The sequence below is a fragment of the Arachis ipaensis genome, chromosome B7 (genome assembly GCF_059453495.1).
Source record: "Arachis ipaensis isolate K30076 ecotype BB chromosome B7, ASM5945349v1, whole genome shotgun sequence".
Classification (NCBI taxonomy): Eukaryota; Viridiplantae; Streptophyta; class Magnoliopsida; order Fabales; family Fabaceae; genus Arachis; species Arachis ipaensis.
The window spans coordinates 50,494,949-50,512,748 of record NC_142442.1 but is presented as its reverse complement, the minus strand read 5'-3'; the positions used below and the strand labels follow the sequence as shown (position 1 = coordinate 50,512,748).

Below are 17,800 nucleotides of genomic sequence, written 5' to 3'. Positions count from 1 at the left end.
GGCATGAGGTTTATTACTGAACCAAGGTCACACAGAGCCTTAAAGATCATGGTGCTTATGGTACAAGGTATTATGAACTTTCCAGGATCCTGTCTCTTCTGAGGCAATGTCAGTTGATCCAGATCACTTAGTTCATTGGTGAACAAGGAAGGTTCATCTTCCCAAGTATCAATACCAAATAATTTGGCATTCAGCTTCATGATTGCACCAAGAAACTTGGCAGTTTGCTCTTCAGTAACATCCTCATTTTCTTCAGAAGAGGAATACTCATCAGAGCTCATGAATGGCATAAGGAGGTTTAATGGGATTTCTATAGTCTCTAGATGAGCCTCAGAGTCCTTTGGTTCCTCAGAGGGAAGCTCCTTATTGATCACTAGATGTCCCAGGAGGTCTTCCTCCTTGGGATTCACGTCCTCCTCTCCCTCATTGGGTTTGGCCATTTGGTTATGTCAATGGCCTTGCACTCTCCTTTTGGATTTTCTTCTGTATTGCTTGGGAGAGTGCTATGAGGGATTTCAGTGATCCTTTTACTCAGCTGGCCCACTTGTGCTTCCAGATTTCTAATGGAAGATCTTGTTTCATTCATGAAACTTACAGTGGCCTTGGATAGATCAGAGACTAAGTTTGCTAAGCTAGATGGGTTCTGCTCAGAATTCTCTGTCTGTTGCTGAGTGGATGATGGAAAAGGCTTGCTATTGCTAAACCAGTTTCTTCCACCATTATTAAAGCCTTGTTGAGGCTTTTGATCCTTCCATGAGAAATTTGGATGATTTCTCCATGATGAGTTATAGGTGTTTCCATAAGGTTCACCTAAGTAATTCACCTCTGCTATTGCAGGGTTCTCAGGATCATAAGCTTCTTCTTCAGAAGATGCCTCTTGAGTACTGTTGGATGCAGCTTGCATTCCATTCAGACTCTGAGAAATCATATTGACTTGTTGAGTCAATATTTTGTTCTGAGCCAATATGGCATTCAGAGTATCAATCTCAAGAACTCTCTTCTTCATAGGCGTCCCATTATTCACAGGATTCCTTTCAGAAGTGTACATGAACTGGTTATTTGCAACCATGTCAATGAGTTCTTGAGCTTCTGCAGGCATTTTCTTTAGGTGAATGGATCCACCTGCAGAGGTATCCAATGACATCTTAGATAACTCAGACAGACCATCATAGAATATATCCAGGATGGTCCATTCTGAAAGCATGTCAGAAGGATACTTTTTGGTCAGTCCTTTGTATCTCTCCCAAGCTTCATAGAGGGATTCACCTTCTTTCTGTCTGAAGGTTTGAACATCCACTCTAAGCTTGCTCAGCTTTTGAGGAGGAAAGAACTTGGCTAGGAAAGCCTTGACCAGCTTATCCCAAGAGTTCAGGCTATCCTTAGGTTGAGAGTCCAACCATACTCTAGCTCTGTCTCTTACAGCAAAAGGGAAAAGCATGAGCCTGTAGACTTCAGGATCTACTCCATTAGTCTTGACAGTATCACATATCTGCAAGAATTCAGTTAAGAACTGAAAAGGATCTTCAGATGGAAGTCCATGAAACTTGCAGTTCTGCTGCATCAGAGAAACTAATTGAGGTTTCAGCTCAAAGTTGTTTGCTCCAATGGCAAGAATGGAGATGCTTCTTCCATGTAAATTGGAATTAGGTGCAGTAAAGTCACCAAGCATTCTCCTTGCATTATTATTATTTTCGGCTGCCATCTCCTCTTTCTGTTCGAAAATTTCTGAAAGGTTCTCTCTGGATTGTTGTAATTTAGCCTCTCTTAGTTTCCTCTTCAGAGTCCTTTCAGGTTCTGGATCTGCTTCAACAAGAATGTTCTTGTCCTTGCTCTTGCTCATATGAAAAAGGGAGAACAGAAAAATAATAATAATAGGGGTCCTTTTTACCACAGTATGGAGGTCCCAGTGTGAGTTAGAAGAAAAGAAGAAGAAGAAATTCGAACACAGATGGAAGAGGGGGTTCGAATTTGGGTGAGATGAAGTGTTAGTAGATGAATAAATAAATAGAAGGAGATGAGAGAGAAGGGGAATTTTCGAAAATAATTTTTGAAAAAGAGTTAGTGATTTTTGAAAATAGTTTTTGAAAAAGGTTAGTAATTTTTGAAAATTAAGATTTAAAAATTGAAATAATTAGTTAATTAAAAAGAAATTTTGAAAAAGAGGGAGATATTTTCGAAAATTAGAGAGAGAGAGTTAGTTAGGTAGTTTTGAAAAGGATAAGAAACAAACAAAAAGTTAGTTAGTTAGTTGAAACAAATTTTGAAAAGATAAGAAGTTAGGAAGTTAGAAAAGATATTTTGAAATCAAATTTTTGAAACAGATAAGATGAGAAGATATTTTTGAAAAGATATGATAAGAATTAGTTTTTTTTTTTTAAAAAGATTTGATTTTTTAAAAATACAATTAATGACTTGATTCACAAGAAATCACAAGATATGATTCTAAAACTTAAAGTTTGAATCTTTCTTAACAAGCAAGTAACAAACTTGAAATTTTTGAATCAAAACATTAATTGTTATTGTTATTTTCGAAAATTTGATATAAAAATAAGAAAAAGATTTTTGAAAAAGATTTTTGGAATTTTCGAAAATAACTAAGAAATTTGAAAAAGATTTGATTTTTAGAAAAGATTTTGAAAAAGATAAGATTTTCAAATTGAAAATTTGATTTGACTCATAAGAAACAATTTGATTTTAAAAATTTTTGAAAAAGTCAAATCTAATTTTCGAATTTGATGAGAGAAAAAGGGAAAGATATTTTTTTGATTTTTTTGAATTTTTTTATGATGAGAGAGAAAAATTAAAAACATCATTTTTATGTTTTTCTCTTTTATTTTTGAATCAAAACAAGGAATGCATGCAAGAACACTATGAATGTCATGATGAATACCAAGAACACTATGAAGATCATGATGAACATCAAGAACACAATTTTGAAAAATTTTTAATGCAAAGAAATCATGCAAGACACCAAACTTAGAATTCTTTAATGCTTAGACACTAAGAATTCAAGAATGCATATGAAAAACAAGAAAAGACACAAAACATGCAAATGCGAAGATCAAACAAGAAGACTTACCAAGAACAACTTGAAGATCATGAAGAACACTATGAATGCATGAATTTTCGAAAAAAAAAATGCAAGATGCACATGCAATTGACACCAAACTTATAACATGACTCAAGACTCAAACAAGAAACACAAAATATTTTTTATTTTTATGATTTTCTAAATTTTTTTTATTTTTATTTTATATTTTTCAAAAGTTATTTAGAAAAGAGAAAAATAAGGATTCAAAATTTTTAATATGAATTCCAGGAATCTTATGCTCTAAAGCTCCAATCAAAGGGTCAGGCATGGCTTAATAGCCAGCCAAGCTTTAGTATGTAACTCAGACATGACACGTCTAACATGCCCTACAGTCGTATTAGACATGGCTTTACAGCCAGCCATGCTTCATGAAACACTAGAATTCATTCTTTAAAAATTCTGAAGAAAAATACATTTTTGGAAACACATTTTTTTTTCGAAAACAAAGGAGAAATTTTTGAAAACAAAACAAAAAGAAAATTACCTAATCTGAGCAACAAGATGAACCGTCAGTTGTCCAAACTCGAACAATCCCCGGCAACGGTGCCAAAAACTTGATGCGCAGAAATTGTGATTACACTTTAATTATGTAAAATTCATCGCTCTTTCTTTCCCTGGTAATGGCGCCAAAAACATGATGCCAATACCATGGTTCACAACTTCGCACAACTAACCAGCAAGTGCACTGGGTCGTCCAAGTAATACCTTACGTGAGTAAGGGTCGAATCCCATGGAGATTGTTGGTATGAAGCAAGCTATGGTCACCTTGTAAATCTCAGTCAGGCAGATATAAAATAGTAATGGGGTTTTCGAAATTTAATTAATAAAATAGGGATAGAAATACTTATGTAAATCATTGGTGAGAATTTCAGATAAGCGAATAGAGATGCTTTCGTTCCTCTGAACCTCTGCTTTCCTGCTATCTTCATCCAATCAGTCTTACTCCTTTCCATGGCTGGCTTTATGTAATGCATCACCATTGTCAATGGCTACTTTCGGTCTTCTCTCGGGAAAATGATCCAAATGCCCTGTCACGGCACGGCTAATCGTCTGGAGGCATCACCTTTGTCAATGGTTACATCCTATCCTCTCAGTGAACATGGTCAACGCACCCTGTCACGGCACGGCTATTCATCTGTCGGTTCTCGATCATGCTGGAATAGGATTTACTGTCCTTTTGCGTTCTGTCACTACGCCCAGCAATCGCGAGTTTGAAGCTCGTCACAGTCATTCAATCATTGAATCCTACTCGGAATACCACAGACAAGGTTTAGACTTTCCGGATTCTCTTGAATGCCGCCATCATTCTAGCTTACACCACGAAGATCCCAATATCTCGGGCTCGGTCCCCTGTATTAGTAATCTAGGAGATATTCGTTCAATCGAAGGTAAAACGGAAGTGGTTGTCAGGCACGCGTTCATAGGGAATGATGATGATTGTCACGTTCATCACATTCAGGTTGAAGTGCGAATGAATATCTTAGAAGTGAAACAAGATGAATTGAATAGAAAACAGTAGTACTTTGCATTAATCTTTGAGGAACATCAGAGCTCCACACCTTAATCTATGGAGTGTAGAAACTCTACCGTTGAAAATACATAAGTGATAAGAGAGTTCATTGGCCTCGGCCCCAGAGGGGAACCGGAGTAACCAAGACTACTATGATCCGAAGATGAAACTCAGGATGTCTAATACAATAGTAAAATGTCCTATTTATAATAAACTAGCTACTAGGGTTTACAGATTTAAGTAATTGATGCATAAATCCACTTCCGGGGCCCACTTGGTGTGTGCTTGGGCTGAGATTGAGTGTTGCACGTGTAGAGGTCCTTCTTGGAGTTGAACGCCATCTTTTGTGCCAGTTTGGGCGTTCAACTCTGGTTTTGGATCCTTTTCTGGCGCTGGATGCCAGATTTGGGCAGAGAGCTGGCGTTGAACGCCAGTTTGCATCGTCTAAACTTGGCCAAAGTATGGACTATTATACATTTCTGAAAAGCCCTGGATGTCTACTTCCAACGCAATTGGAAGCGCGCCATTTCGAGTTCTGTAGCTTCAAAAAATCCACTTTGAGTGCAGGGAGGTCAGAATCCAACAGCATCAGCAGTCCTTTTTCAACCCTCTGAATCTGATTTTTGCTCAAGTCCCTCGATTTCAACCAGAAAATACCTGAAATCACAGAAAAACACACAAACTCATAGTAAAATCCAGAAATTTGAATTTAACATAAAAACTAATGAAAACATCCCTAAAAGTAACTAGATTCTACTAAAAACAATGCCAAAAAGCGTATAAATTATCCGCTCATCAAAATATTACTTATATTTTAATCTATTTTCGAGTTTTTCAATTGCCGATTTTTATATACAAATACAATGTTCCTCATAGCCAAACCAACAAATCACAAGCAACAATAATAATTCAACATAAACTCATTCAAACTTAAACAATAATCAACCAAATTAATATTTACTTATCAAATTCACATTTAATTATTATAAAATTACCAAACCCTACCTCTGTATGAAATCAAAATACTCAAAGCTCCGGAGAAGCTTTTCGACCGAGCTGCTAAAGAAGAAAACGTCAGAAATCGTATGTGCCTCCTAGAATTCCAATTGGCCGAACTCAAGGGGAAATGGAGCTATGTTACCATCAACTTCTACCAAACAAAAGTAACGTCAACTGGAAGAGGAAGGAGATACGAACACTTTTATCGGATTATATTTTTTATTGGAGTTACGGATCTCAAGAAATCGAACGCCAAAGATTTATGTTTCCATGGAAAACTCTCTCACTCACGGCTTCCTCTTTTTTTTCTTTCTTTCTTGGTTCTGTCATGCATGTGGGAATGATGATTAGTGATCCTAATTAAATGACATCGATGATGTGTCAAGAGGTGGGGTTCGGTGTCACAGTTTGGAGATGCTGAATCAGCGATTCAAGTGATAAATATCTTAAACGGATAATTATGAAAGCTGGATATATTAAAATACAAGTAATAATATATATGAGTTACTAATATAAATAACATTAGTAACATAACAATAAAAGATATATGGTGAAGCATTAGTAAAACTACGTTTACCGAGAAGTACTGATATTTACTCATATTGGTGGATATCGAATTCGATAATAATATTATTTACTAAACATTTTTTTAAATTAAAAATATCAAAGTTAAATTAAAAAATATATATAATTTTTATTATTTATAAATTAATAAAATCATAATTTTAATTATATAAAATATTTTATCATAATAAAAATATATATAAGAATCTGAATTTAATTGAATTCAAATAGTTATAAAATTAATTTAATTACTTATAATAAAATAATTTCTAAAATAAGGAACTCCAATTTATGAAATGAATTATAACTTATTTATATTTATATTTTTAAAATTATGGGTCGTTACATCATTAAGTTATGTTAAAATACCTCAACAAAATGGTAGAATAGAAAGAAGATATGAACATATTTTAAATGTTGCAAGAGCTCTCATGTTTTAGTCTAATTTACCTCATTGGTCTTATGCTGTCAATCATGTTGTTTACCTAATAAATCGGGTTCCATCATCTATTTTAAAATTTAAAACTCCTTTTAAAGTCTTATATAATAAATTACCTGATTACAATGATTTAAAAGTTTTTGGATGCTTATGTTTTGTTTCTACTCTTACCAACACCCGTTCAAAATTTGATCCACAAGTATACAAAGCAATTTTTTTTGTTACCTGTAAGACTCCGAATTTTTAGAAATTAAATTATGAGTTAATTGAGATTTATAATATTTATATTTGATTTTATTTTCAAAAATTATCTTATAAAAAGGTAATTAAACCCAGGTTATAAGGTTTTGAGTTTTAAATCAATTAGCACTCAATTTTTCTAGTAATTGTATATTTTTTATTTATAATTTAAAGTTTTAGCAATTAAAAAATAATAAGAATTTTATATGTTTTAATTTGAATATTTAGATTTTGAATTTTATTTTACAAATAATAGAAAATTTATTTGATTACCTGTAATTTTAAAATACGAGTATTTATTTGAAAATAATTTGTAAGTCGACGAATAAGTAGTATTTTTATAGATAATTAATGTTGGATTAAAATTGGTTTTCAATTATTACATTTCCTCTAATTTTATTAATATTTTCGAACTACCCAAAATCCTAATTCCCAAATCAACTCACACTAACCCTAATTTCATTACATACACTTACTCACCTCACTATCACTCACACTCAGCGCTGCCACCCTTACCCCCTCACCCCTCTCACTAAAACACACACACACACACACACACACACACATACACACACACACACATCCCCACACTGGAAGATAGCGAGCGAGCCAGAAGAGAAGAAGAGAGAAAAGAGAGGAAGAGGATGGTGCTGGCAAGGAGCCCTGCCGTTGCTGCCGATGCTGACGAAGAGGAGAGAGAGAGAGAGAGAGATGTTGAGAGAAGGAGCAAAACCGCTACGGAAAACACCTGGGCCGTCACCAGAGGGAGCCGCTGAACCCTCCATCGCCATAGCTGCTGAGGAGATTGACGAGAGAGAGAGAGATCGACGGACGGAGCTATCCCGCGCCACCGAGCCGCCGTCGAGCTGTGCGCTGCCAGCAAAGCTATTTCTTGCTCGCGCTGATGCTAGTGGTTGCCTCGGCTTCTGGTATAAGTACCTTGTCAGAGCTTTGTCACCATTTTGCTCTCCGAAAGTCATCACCGGAGCTGTCGCTGCTCCATCCTTTAGTTTCTTTTTCATATTATGATTTTTCTTATGCCAAAACTCTTACCATTGTTATTCTGTTATAAGTTGCTGAGGATTTTGATACGCTAAATGTCTTAGGGTTGAGCTACGGTTCTTGCATGCTGTGTTTAATGGCTGTTGTTGCTGCAGGGATGGTCAGATTTGATGCCGCTACTGCAAAATAAGAATAAAGGAGAGTTTGTCACATAGTAAAGTTGAGATCGAGATAGGAGCTTTTTCTTAAACCATTTTATATCCAAGAATTATTATAAATCGATATCAATATGAAAGTTATATTTTTGTGATTATATGAGTCTTATGAATTGAACAGAGTTATTTTGGATGAATGTGATTATTTTCCTGATTGATTTATTGATTGATTGAGAAGGAAGGAAATATTGATTTTCAATTGATTATGTTTAGTTGGTTGTTATTGAAGTGGTTGCTTGATAACTTTATATTAGTTGTGAAACTGAAATATGATGAGTAGTTGATGAATAGAGTTGGGTTTTATGCTTGGTTTGGGGTTATTATGATGATGGTTGGATTGTGGCTGTTTTCTGATTTTGAGTGCTTGCTGTAAAATTTGGTTATATTGATAAAATTACTTTGGTTACTAAATTGAATGGATTGAGAACCTTGTTGCTTTGATCGTTGTTGACAAAAAGACTAGTGAATTGTTGTGATTGATGGAACACTTGAAGGGTGGTAGAATCCGAGTTTTAGGCGAGGTGCTGCCAAAATTTTTATAAGTTTGGACTAAATTGAATAATAAGAGAAATGAGGTTAGTTGTTGCTGCCCTAAAGTCTAGAGACTTTTCTGTGGAATTTAATTTAATAAATCCTGATTTAAAGTAATTTAAGTGATTAATTTAAGAATAAATAATTATGATATTTCAGTTAAGATTGTAATTTGTAAACAAGATGATTTTTGAGTCGTTTGAAAGAGGTTTAAACTTAAAATAGTTTTGAAGTTAGTTTGGAGATTTTGGTTAAGTGAAAAATAAGTTTTATGAAAGAGAACTGGTTTTAAGTGAAGTTACTTTGGATGTTTTGGAAAATGTTACAATGTAGAAGATTTTGGTTAAATTCGATAGGCCATATCTTGGCCCTCGGATCTAAAAAATTTGTGAAATTTAATTTGAATGAAACCTGGGTTTGTCTAGTTTATGATTTTGAAGAATGAATGAAAAATAATTTTTATAGCAAAAGTTATGAAGGTTTGAAAACTGTGCTTTAAAATAGAAATTTCAGAATTTTGGAGCACACTAGAGTTTTTGTTGGTGTGCACACGCATACCTAGACAGGGGCATTAGTGAAGCATGTGCATACACACACCAAGGAAAAATTACAAGCTATGTGTATGCACAAGGTGGTGAGTACTTACTCCTCGACAAATTAGCTTTGATCTGTGTGTGCGAATAGAGGTGTGCGTACGCACACGTCTTGTTTTCTTAAAAGAACTCTATTTTTGACTGTTTAACCTTTCCGGCAAGCTTGTAACCCCCTGTAAAACCCATCTGATGTCTAAGCTTTGAAATGAGTGTGGTTAAATCCAATGAATTAAGTTTCTAAATAGTATGTGAACCCGATTATGAATTTTAGATTAAATGAGAAATGAAGGTGATTCTTGGGATGATGTGAGCTCAATATATATTGTTATTGAAATTAAATGGGTCAAGTATGATTTTAAATTATGATATTTATAGATTGCTTGGCAAGGATGGTGGCATAGTCTCGCTTGCTCAGTGCGTTGTGGATTCTTGGGGATGGTGATTTTATCCTGTCCATGATGAGGATGGTGGTGTTATTCCATTCATGGTTTGAGGATGATTATCCTTGTGATAAATGTGAATATAAAGACTTATGGTGTAGATTTTTATTATGATTACGTTTAAGTTTGACTATGCTTATAAGTGTGATTGATTGTGATTATTATTGAAATGTGATTGTGAATTGGCAAGGACGGTGGTTTATCCTGCTTGCGTATTGATTTAAGTTTTATCCCGAGTAAGGACAATGGTTAATCCCGCTTGTTCGTGGTTTTCTCTCGGATGAAAGGTGAGTCGACACTCTCTGTAACGACCCACATTTTGGAAAATCTAAATATAAATAAGTTATAATTTATTTTATTAATTAGAGTTCCTTATTTTTAGAAATTATTTTTTTTAAAGTAATTAAATTAATTTTATAACTATTTGAGTTCAATTAAATTCAGATTCATATATATATTTTTATTATGATGAAGTATTTTACATAATTAAAAGTATAATTTTAGTAATTTATAAATAATAAAAATTATATATATTTTAATTTAAGTAATTGATATTTTTAATTTAAAAACAAAGCTTAGTTAAAATATTATTATCGAGCTAGATATCCACCGATATGAGTAAATATTGGTACTTTTCGGTGAACTTAGCTTTGCTAATGCTTCACCGTATATCTTTTATTGTTATGTTGCTAATGTCATTTATATTAGAAACTCATATATATTATTACTTGTGTTTTAATATATCTAATTTTCATAGTTATCTGTTTAAGATATTTGTAATTTGAATCGCTAACTCAGCAGCCTTATTAAGTGACACTTAACCCACCTGCATGTCATTTAATCACCTTAATCATCATTAATCATTCTTTTCCCTTCATGCATGGCCGAAATATCCCTTGTGAAAAAGGAAGAAAGAAACTGTGAGAGAAAAAGAAAGAGAATTCCATGGCATGTAAACTTTCGGCATTCGATTTCTTGAGATTCGTAACTCGAATAAAAAATCTAATCCGATGAAAGTGTTTGCATCTCCCTACTCTTCATGTTGACGTCACTTTTGTTTGGGATAAATTGATGGTAGAGTTGCTGTCCCTCCATGCAAAGTTCGGTCGAGGGAGCCTCAGAGGTGGAATAGCCGATTTTGACATTTTTCTTCAATTTTTCGTTCAGAAACCTTCTTGAAGCTTCGGTTGTTGTGATTTTATACGGAGGTAGGGTTTGGTAATTTTATGATAATTGAATGTGAATTTGATAAGTGAATGTTCGTTTGATTGATTATTGAATGAAGTTGACTGAATTTATGTTGAATTTTTTTGATATATTGATATTTGGGATTAGTTTGGGGTTCGGTCATTTTAAGTGCAGTCAAGAACTGAATTTTTTTATGAATTCGGGGCTGAAATTTTGTTGGTAATCAAGTGAAATTGGTGAGATTTGATGATGACATTGAGATACATGCTTTGAGATATGGAAATGGTTTGACTTTGGAAGTGGTTGGATTTTTAATTGGTTTAATTTTATAAATGTATTGATATTAGAAATGGTTTTGATTTATTGAAAACGATTTGAAAGAGTTTGAGAAATGGTTTACAAGGGACCCGAAAAGGGTGGCAAAGTCTGAGTTTTAGGAGAGATGCTGCCGAAATTTTGTCATAAAATTTAAGACTTTGTTTGAAATGTTATTTAGAAAAAGATTGGATTTGAGAAATTGTATTATTTTATTTTTGATTTATTAAGAAAATAGTTATGTTTCGAGTTTAATTCATTTAAGAAAAATACATGTTTTGAGTTCGATTCATTTAGAAAAGAATTATTTTATGACTTTAAATTATTTAAGAAAAGTGTTAAGTTTTAAGGTTGATTTAGATTTGAAAGGGCTTATGTTTTGAATTTGACTTAAGAATTTCATTTGGAGGAGTTTTAGTAAACTTTAAAAGTAATTGAATATTAATTGAATGATTTTGTTTTGCAACGTCTTGGAAAAAGTTAAAGGATTAGATTTAAGGATAAAACTCGGATTGGTTTTGGTTTGAAATTGGTTCGAAACTTCTGAATTGTATGATGTAGTTTTGATTTTATTTAGAAACTTTATTTGGTTGAATTCAATTTAAGAAAGCAATGATCGTTAAGGATTTCTAATGAACTTAAGAGAATGAGATTGGTTGTCGCTCCCCTAAAGTCTAGAGGCCTTGTTGAGGGGTTTAACTAATAAATGGTTTTTCTTTGACTTTTGAAAGAAGAATGGTTTAAGTGAAATTGTTTTAAAGGTTTTGTAGAATGTCACAAAGAGGTGGTTTTGGTTTTAAAAGAAAAAGAGAAGATAAATCAGCACGTGTGATTATGAGAATGATTGAAAGGTCACGAGAGGGTGACGAAAAGTAAATAGTTATGGTGCCAAAGTGAAAATGTTAAGCCATGGGCTTTGTATGTAAATGATTGTGTAGGGACGCCCGTAAATATGGAATGGCTTCCAGGAGAAAGGGTGATGTAAGAATTATTGTTGGTCTAGAATTTCTCAATAGAAAAAGAGAACTTCGTTGTAAGCATAGTTCCAAACCAACTAATAACTCTCAAATCAAAGTTTTAATTTGTTTGTCACAAGTACAAACCCCAATAAAACCAAGAGTATTTAAACCTCGGGTCGTCTCACAAGAAATTGCAATGAAGTGCTCAATTATTGGCTATGAAGGGACAAGAGGGTTTGATTTGGTGATTGACAAGAAAAGTAAATAGCAAGAAAGTAAATAAGCATGCAAGGAATTAAATGAAAGGTAACTAAAGTAACAAAAATAGAAATTAAATGGCAAAAAGAACTCTTGGCTAAGGCTTGGAAATTGAGATCACCATCGTTGTCTATAAACCATATATTGACAATTATAAGGGACCAATCGATCAAGTCTACTTCTATGCTTGAAGTAAGTCAAATAGGCTTGATCAACATCAACCCATAAGTCCCAACCTAGCTACTAATTGACTTAGTAGTAGGCTAGTATCAATGGGTATCAAATAGACCACTAAAGATTCTCAAATCATCAATTAAATTAGACCCAATGACTCAAGGTCACCCAATTCCCTTAGCCTAGGCTAAGAGTATAGAAAACTACTCTATAACTAGTAAAAATATTTTATCAAACACCTAGAGTGCAATAAAAGTAAACATCATAAAATACAAGAATTAATGAAACCCATAACTAACACAAACAAGAAACCAACAATAGTAATTAAGATAAACATAAAAAAGACATGAAAACATAAAATTGCATTGAAAGAAAATAAAAATCCAACAAGGGTTCATGAAAGTAAAATATAGCAACATAAAGAAATCAACAAGAAAAACTAAGAAGATTAAGACAATAGAACAATAAAATATAAAGAAAGTTGAACTAAAAACAAGAATTAAAACTTGGATCTAAGAAAATTTGACCTAAACTACCCTAAATTCTAGAAAGAAGGGAGAGCTTCTCTCTCTAGAATTCTAACGTAAAACATGATGAAAAGCTAAAACTATGACTACTCCCCCCCCCCATTTTCTTGCAATCCTTGGGTTCAAAAGCATCAGAAATGAGTTGGATTTGGGCCTCTTTGAGCTCAGAAATCGCCCCTGATGATTGGATTTTTGACGGTTTAGAATTTCACAAATGAAATCTCGTTGCAAGTATAGTTTCTAAACCAACAAATAATCCTTTCATACAAACATTTGTTTGTCACAAGTACAAACCCCTAAAATTATAAACCGAAATATTTAAACCTCGAGTCGTTCTCCCTAGGAATTGCGATAAAGTGTCTTGTTATTGGTTATGAGGTATGTTTTGGGGTTTTTGGGATAAGAGACATGAAATGTAAATGGCAATGAAAATAAACTAACAACTAGAAAAGCTCTTGGCAAGGAATGAGAATTAGAAGTCCTATCCTAGTTATCCTCCTCAATTGTGACCAAAATTGTCCATTGCTCCCACTTAGTTAACCCCTAACCATGGAGGAAAGTCAAGCGGATGAATTAACTTGAGTCCACAAGTCGTAGCCTAATCTAGATGAAAGACTAGTTTTAGTGGCATTCAAGCTAATTAGCAACTTCTAATTATCAATCAACAAAGGAATTAGATAACTCAAGAGTCACTAATTACTCTACCTAAGCCAAAAGGAACAAAATCTACACTAAAGTCCAACCAAGCATTTCATCAAATACTTAGAAGGCATAAAAGGAAAGCATAGTAAATTGACAACAACAATGAAATCTAACAACAATTATTGCAAGGAATTAATAACAACAATCAAAAGAAACACAATTATTATGAATTACCTCAAATTGAATTGAAAGAAAATAGAAGGAACAAGAGTAGATCTACAACCAGGCATAGAAACAACATAAAGGAGATTACAACAAAAGAATAGAAGAATGATGAATGTAACAACAAAAAATTGAGAAGTAGAAGAAGATGAAAGCATGAATTAAAACCTAGATCTAAGATTATTGATCTAAACCTAATCCTAATTCTAGAGAGAAGTGAGAGCTTCTCTCTCTAAAACTAACTCTAAACTAATCCTAATGTGAATGAATGAGCAAAAGATGTGTGAATGATGCCTTCCCATTCAATCCTTGGTTCCTTTTATCTTTTTCCGCCAAAAACTCATCTCCAAATGGGGCCAGAAACCCTCCAAAATCGCCAGGCACGAGTTTGACTAAAAAAAATCACGTGCGGCCTTCGGCGCGTACGTGTACAGCGCGCGTACGCGTCCATGGAGCATTTCACGATCCACGCATAGGCGCATAGTGCGCGTGCGCGTCCATGGGCATTTTCCAAATCTTTAGCTTTTCATGATTTCTCCACTTTGTATGCATTCCTAGCCTTTTTCAATCTGAAGTCACTAGCAAACACATCAAGGCATCTAGTGGAATCAAAGGAAGATTAAAACTATCAATTTAAGGGCCTAAAAAGCATGTTATCATACTTAAGAACAAATACGGAGACAATCACAAAACTATGCTAATTTATTGAATAAATGTGAGGAAAGGTTATCAAAATACTCTAAATTCAACACAAGATAAACCCTAAAAACAGGGTTTATCAACCTCCCCACACTTAAACCATAGCTTGTCCTCATGCTATACCAAGAATGAAGTAAAATGTATGGCATTTATTCAATGCACTAAACTATATGCAACCTAAACTATATGCAACTATCTAAATGAATGCAATTGCTTGGTCAAAATAAGTCAATTCCCAAGAAGCATGTATGCACAAGGGCTACGGACTAACAAGTCTAATCCACAATTGAATTGAGTTATTAAATATTTTTACAAACTTGCAAGAAAAATGAATATTGTAGGTGGAAACATGTAATCGAGCAATCGAACCCTCACCGAATGTATTTGCACTCTATTCGCTCAAGAGTTTAGGGTCGATTCACTCAATTCTCTCCTAATCATGCTTTCCAAGATTTGTTCTTCTTCTAACAATCAACATTTATTTCATGCATGCATACAAGTATCATGAGGTCTTTTCTTTAGGATGTAATGGGGCTAGGGTCAAGGTAGGATGCATATTTGGTCAAGTGAGCTTGAAATTCGAATCTTTGGTAAGCTTAGACTTCCCACCTAACCTATGACATCCTATACAATTCAAAACAAACCTAACTACCTATTTTTTACTTTGTCACATACTCATGCATTTCCTTGATCACAACCCATATGCATTGATCTTTATTGAACTTTACTTTGCTTTGGGGCATTTTGTCCCCTTTTTATTTCTTTCTTTTTCTATTTCTTTCTTTCTTTTTCTATTTTTTTCTTTTCTTTTCGATATTATTTTTTCTTTTCTTTTCTTTTTCTTTTGTTTTTCTCATCATTTTCTTTTTTTTTTCTTTCAAGCTATATGCAAGAACATCAATGCATAAGGCCTATACATTTAATCAATACATGAGCGTATACCCAATTTCCAATATTTACAACAAAAATACAAGACTACCCTTTTATTCACCCAATGTCCCAAGTTTTCCCACACTTGAATGTTACACATTCACTAGCCTAAGCTAATCAAAGATCCGAGACATTTATTATTTTCCGCTTTAAAGCTTGTAATGTGCTAAAATAAGAACAAGTAGGTTAATCGTAGGCTCAAGATTGGCTAACAATGGAAGATAAAAGGTAAGCTATTTGGGTAAGTGAGCTAAATGAAATGATGGCCTCAATCATATAAATGCATGAATACACCAAATAATGGACATAAAGAATCAAACAAATCAAATATTACAATCATAGAAAGAGAATAATTCACACAAGAAGGGAAAATAAGTGGTTATAAGATGTAACCACACCATTAGGCTCAAATCTCACAAGCTTGTGTTCTTAGCTCAAAACATGTTCCACAATACATATATAGTTCAAGCAAGTTTAATGAAGAATTTTGACTCAAATCAATCGAGATGCCCTATAGATAGAAATCTTGAAGAATTTCATTATTTTGACTAAGCTTATTGTGTATACATATGCAAAAATAAGAAGATTGCAAATAAAAATCCTAAAAGACCTAAAAATTAAATGCAAAAGTGTTGGGATTAGAAACTTGTCACCCAAAAACGCCGATTGGTCGGACGACCTCCCCACACTTAAAAGTTTGCACCATCCTCGGTGCATTCAAAGATGAGCAAGGGGGTACGGCTACTCTCCGGATTGCTACCTTCAGCTGGTAGATCAACTGGTTGCTGCATGTTCTTTATCTCGCTTCCGTTTTTGCTTGTGGTCCATCAATCATGAAAAATAGAAAATAACACCATAAGATGAGAAGATACAAAATCAAGGAAGCATAAATTGTTGGAACGAGGTAAATCACTAGAATTGAGTGAGTGAATTAGTGTGACTTTGATGAAAAATAAGTGTGTGAATTCTAAATTAGGTGCCTTTTAGAACACACTAGCATAAGAAGATAAGTCACAATAGAAGCATGCACGTCACTCATCCTAATGTGCTTGAAATACTTTAAGTAAGCTTGTAAGTTGAGACAAACTATAAAGAAGCACAAAAGTATCCAAGCCAAATATATATGGATGCATATGATCAAGAAGCACAATGCATTTAAGATAAATGCTCAACATCAACCATCAAGAAATTTCCTAATCGAGGGAAAAGGATTCCAATTACATGGTGGCTAGCTACAACATGCAATTCACGAAGAGTTACAAGCTCGAAGGCAATAATCATCACTTGGTATTCTCAAAAGGTAAGCATGAAGAACTTAAAACCAAGTAGCAAAATTATAACCTCAATCAAGGAATCCAACAATTAAAATCAACAAAAATAGATGTCAAACTAACATCCTATCAATTATCAGCAGCAAGAGATAGTAAACAAGATTAATAATTCAACACTTATAACGAAAAAGAGAAATTGAAATGAGAACTAAACTAAAACTAACTAATCAACTAACTAACTAACTAATTAACTAACTAAAATAAATGGTTATCAATGGTGTTTGGAAGTGTTGGATGAGGGGTAGGAGAAGGGAAGAAGAGCGAAGAAGGAAAGAAATGGAAAAAAGAGAAGAAAAGAAGTGTAGTGAAGGAAGAGCATCCACGCGTATGCGTGCATGGCGCGCGCGCGTGGATGGTGGTGCAATGGACACGACGCGTACGCGCAGGTCACACGTACGTGGTGCACGAAATTGTGATCTCTGAAACGGCGCCAAAAACTTGGTACGCACGATCTTAATCTCAACTCTTTTCACAACTCCGCACAACTAACCAGCAAGTGCACTGGGTCATCCAAGTAATAAACCTTACGTGAGTAAGGGTCGATCCCACAGAGATTGTCAGCTTGAAGCAAGCTATGGTCATCCTGTAAATCTCAGTCAGGCAGATTCAGATGGTTATGAGGTTTTGATAATTAAAATATAAATAAAATATAAAATAAGATAGAAATACTTATGTAATTCATTGGTGAGAATTTCCGATAAGCGTATGGAGATGCTTTGCTCCTTCTGAATCTCTGCTTTCCTACTGTCTTTATTCAATCATTCATACTCCTTTCCATGGCAAGCTGTATGTTGGGGGATCACCGTTGTCAATGGCTACCGTCCGTCCTCTCAGTGAAAATGGTCCAAATGCGCTGTCACTGCACGGCTAATCATCTGTCGGTTCTCGATCATGGTTGAATAGGATCCATTGATCCTTTTGTGTCTGTCAC

General features: G+C 34.1%; 1 non-coding gene across 1 annotated transcript; it reads left to right on the top strand.

Annotated features, from left to right (window-relative positions):
- Positions 1-1,198: 1,198 nt before the first annotated feature.
- LOC148551126 (small nucleolar RNA R71) lies at positions 1,199-1,306 on the top strand. The gene has a single exon (XR_015892960.1). It is a non-coding gene; the product is annotated as a small nucleolar RNA R71 (small nucleolar RNA).
- Positions 1,307-17,800: the final 16,494 nt, after the last annotated feature.